This window comes from Hydra vulgaris, chromosome 14 (assembly GCF_038396675.1).
Source record: "Hydra vulgaris chromosome 14, alternate assembly HydraT2T_AEP".
Lineage (NCBI taxonomy): Eukaryota > Metazoa > Cnidaria > Hydrozoa > Anthoathecata > Hydridae > Hydra > Hydra vulgaris.
In genome coordinates, this window is record NC_088933.1 from 17,108,048 (window position 1) to 17,112,437 (window position 4,390).

The 4,390-nt window shown below is 24.9% G+C and overlaps 1 long non-coding RNA gene across 6 annotated transcripts; it reads left to right on the plus strand.

Annotated features, from left to right (window-relative positions):
- Nucleotides 1-586: 586 nt before the first annotated feature.
- On the plus strand, nt 587-4,165 carry LOC136091172 (uncharacterized). Of its 6 annotated transcripts, XR_010643758.1 has the most exons (6): nt 634-812; nt 1,656-1,713; nt 2,515-2,613; nt 3,269-3,427; nt 3,726-3,788; nt 3,874-4,165. It is a non-coding gene; the product is annotated as an uncharacterized LOC136091172 (long non-coding RNA). The 6 variants fall into 6 exon arrangements; XR_010643755.1 differs by having other exon boundaries at nt 587-812; nt 1,656-2,613; XR_010643759.1 differs by lacking the exon at nt 1,656-1,713 and having other exon boundaries at nt 645-812.
- Nucleotides 4,166-4,390: the final 225 nt, after the last annotated feature.

Consider the following 4,390-nt stretch of genomic DNA (forward strand, 5'->3'; position numbering starts at 1 on the left):
ATTTTATTAAACGACCAGTTTTCCAAATAAACTTTGGTAAATCTTGCACTTCCTTTTGTGGAGCTTTTTAATGAAACAAATTATTTTAAAAAGTTTTATTTTTCTCATAAATGGATTTAGATTCATTTTCAAAATTCATTATTATTTGTTCAAAAAAAACTAAAAGAAGTAATGTTTTCAATTGAAAATATATTTATACACTTTTAAATAATACCGAAAAAAACGAAAAAAAAAAATTTCGTTTATATATATATATATATATATATATATATATATATATATATATATATATATATATATATATATATATATATATATATATATATATATATATATATATATATCCCAGTAGGCACGCAACGTTTTATTCACGTTTCAATCACGTGTATTTTAGGTGACTTCGTCCAGGTTACTATTTTACGTGAAAGTCACGTGAAAGTTACGTGCCAAAATATCTCGTCTTTCGGAGCTTTTTTTATTCTCAAAAAAAACTGGCATAAGATGTGAAATAATATTTTTTATTATATTAATTATTTTTTTATAGTACAGTTTTTGTATTCATTATATTAGTTATAATTATTTACTTCTATGATAATATAATTAATTTTTATTGTAGTATTATCATAATTAAAAAAAAAAAATTGGTCTATATAATATCTTTTAACGCAATCATTTAAAACAGAACTAAAAAGAACAATATATATTAAGTTGTAATATCTAATATCTAAATTATATCAAATTAAGTTAAATAAATTAGTACCCTATATGCCGTCCCTATTTGCCACACAAATAAGATTAAACTCAAATACAAGGTATGCTTTTTTTTTACTTTATGATATAATATTTTAGACTGGCGAATTTGTCCATTTTGCTTACTTAATTTAGTACGAAATAAGTTATGTTATAACGAATTTAATATTAAATTAAGTAAGTTACATGGACAAATTATAAGTTCTAGCAGAACTTATTAACTTGATTCTTGAGCAATAATAATGTCTCTAGAACTTCTGCATACATTATTACTCAAGAGTCGTTTAGATAAAAACCCAAAATAGATTTTCTTTCTTTATTTAGTTTTTATCAACAAGGTTAAAGAATTTATCCAAGATAATATCAATAAATAAATGTGTTATGTTATTTATTATTGATATATGTATATATTATTATTAAATACTTTATCTTTTTATAATATATGACATCTTGATCTCTTGCTTTACTTGTCAAAAAGGGTTAATACTTATTTATTTCCTTTTTTTATATTATTTGAATATTATACGATTAATATATATATATTCGAGTTATATGAAATTATTATTATAGGGTTGCCAGATGTCCTGATTTTACGAAGGAAAATTCTGCGCCAAATATGTAAAAATATTTTTTTTACTTAGTTCTCCTTCGTAAAACCGGGACGTCTGGCAACCCTAATTATTATATATATTATATGACTTTTATTACTATTGTTATTATGTACAATATAAAACAGGTTATTAACGCGGATTTGTTCGATTTTTTCCCCACAAAAAGATAATTATGATGCTATTGTATTTGAAACTGCATTATACTTATCTTTCAATGTTGATGACCTTCCAATATGTAAAGCAAATTTCTCTCAAGTATAGCATTGCTTTTTTAAAAATTGTTTAATGATTTAGATCAAAGAAATAGCAACACCAGAAAATCTTGTTGCCAAAACAGTTGGTGACTCACCATGTAAGATTTGTGTTAAAAATTTGTGATTTAAGATGATTATTTAATATTCATATTATTATTTAAGTTTTTATTTGTTTCTTTTGAGCTAAATTTGGTGTTGTGAGCTATTATTGGAGAAAATATCGACTTATTCATTAGATAAAGTTTGATGCCTGCTCATACCCCGTTTCCTTCTTCATGTTTCAATCATGTAGAAACTTGGAAAGATATTCTCTATTTACTATTTTTTTATAATTTAGTTTCAGGGATTATCTTATTCGGGATATTCCCAGAATACCAGATATTTTTCTGAAGTTTATCTTTTTCCAAATATCCGAAAAGTTTTCCATACATACAACTTATATTACAAGTTCCATACATACAACTTATATTACAACATATAACAAGTATATATTATTCATCTATTTGTTTTTATGTTGTTTTAGTCATCATTCATACAAAAATTAAGAAAAGTTTTTAAAAAATTGAGAAACAAACTTGGCTGAATGCAAAATTAAGGGAAAAATGAGGGGAAAAATATTCTGAATTTTTTCAGGATATTTTCCGTAAATTTTTTCAGGATATTTTAAATATAATGATTACATGAAATATGTAGTTTATATATTCATTATTGTAATTACTTTTTATTTTACTTTTATAATAATGTAATTATTTTGCATTGTAATTTTATAATAATTAATTTAAAAAGTAGGGCGTAAGATATCTTATAACTTCGCAATGCATTTTTGACAAAAATAAAATGTCACATATATAATATTTTATCCAAACATATTATCTTATAACTAAGTTTTATCAATTTAGGTTTAATAAATATATTATAAAGCTTAGTTCAAAATTGTGTAACGTTATGGCAGATAGTTATCATATTGCAACACGCAAAAGATCAAACCCTACTACAAGGTATACTTTTTTTTCTACCATATTGTATATTATTTTAGACTTTCAAATTTGTCAATGTAATTAATTTGATAATAAATAAGTTATTATAACTTATTTAAGATTAAATTTATTAAGCTACATGACAAATGATAAGTTCTGCATAAAATATTATTGACTAGGAAGACCCAATAGTATTGTTATGTTATTGCCTAGGAATATCATTCTGTAGTAAGACCCAATAACCTTTTAACTTTTAAAGTTTGAGAAATTTCACTTTTCCCTCTCTTTGTCTTCTTTTGTGATCGCACTCTGTAGTAAGAATTTGATTTAATTCATATCTTGTTGGAGAATGCAACTTGATTCTGAGTTGAATTTTCAGCACTCTGTATTTATTGGTGACCTAATTTGACAATACTTTATTATACATATTTTTAGTTTTATACTTAATATATTATATATAATTAGGGGTAGACGAGGCTCCTTAGCCGTTGTGAATGTTTCCACAGCAAAAGGAGCCTCAAGGTGAAACCATGATAAGGACCATGGATAAGGAAAAATGATATAAAATCCCCACTATAATGCTTTGTGGTATGTGATAACTATTACATTTTTATAAATTGTTTTAATTTTTGTGTGCATTCTAAAATGACATTTAATGCTGTTCAAAACTTTGTAGATTACTCATTTAAAGCAACTTTGTGGGCTGTCACCTTTGCATCTAGTGAGTTAATGTATGAACAAGTTAATGCAGAAACAGATGCAAATATAAGAAGATGGAAAACAAAGCAAACAAATTATCATGTCATCACATAGTACACAGATGTTATCACATAAGGTGAGTACTGGTCTTTTTCTAATCACGCCCATCAGTTATTAACTTGATATAGATATAGATAAATCTATAGATAGATATTAGATATAGATATATATAGATAAAAAATGTTTTTTTAAACTTGTATTTTTTATTATGTACTTGTTTTTTTTAATCATCTGTCGACTTTTTTGTTACATCTTTTTTTATTAAATACTTATTTACTTTTTTAGCAATCAGAGTATAAAATTAGAAGGCAAATGACTTTTATTTTTTTACACTGTATGTAGTATTGTTTTCTTAAAATTGTTTAATGATTTAGATAAAAGAAAACAAATAACACACTAGAAAATCTTGTTGCCAAAAGTAGTTAGCAACTCTCAAAGTAAGATTTGTTTTAAAAGTTTGTGATTTAAGATTGTGATTAAATAATCATATTATTATTAAAGATTTTATTCGTTTCTTTTCAGCTAAATCTGATTCATTAGATAAAGTTTGATGCGTGCTCTTATAGAAGAAAATATCGACTGATTCGTTAGATTATGTTTGAAGCGTGCTTTTATGGGAGAATAGATATATAAGTTTGAAGCGTACTCTTCGTAAGTTGCAGATCTACGACTTCGTACTTATTACTTATTGGATATAAGGAGGATATTTTAACAAAAGTGCAGCTTTTATTACAAATTAAAAATTTTTATGTCAAGAACTAATATACTGACTAATAAAACCATGTATTTTAATACGTATTAAATATTTCCTCGACGATGAGTTTTTTTTCTTTACACGAATCCAAACACTTATAATTGTAATTATAAAGCATAATTATTGCTTAAATATTACGTGCCAAAATTAACGTAAAAAGCACGTCTTTTGGACAGTTTATGGGGACCAAAAAGTCACCTAAATATCACGTGCCAAAAGTAACGTGAAAAACACGTCCATAAATCACGTGAATTGGTCATTTCATGGGGACCAAAAAGTCACCTA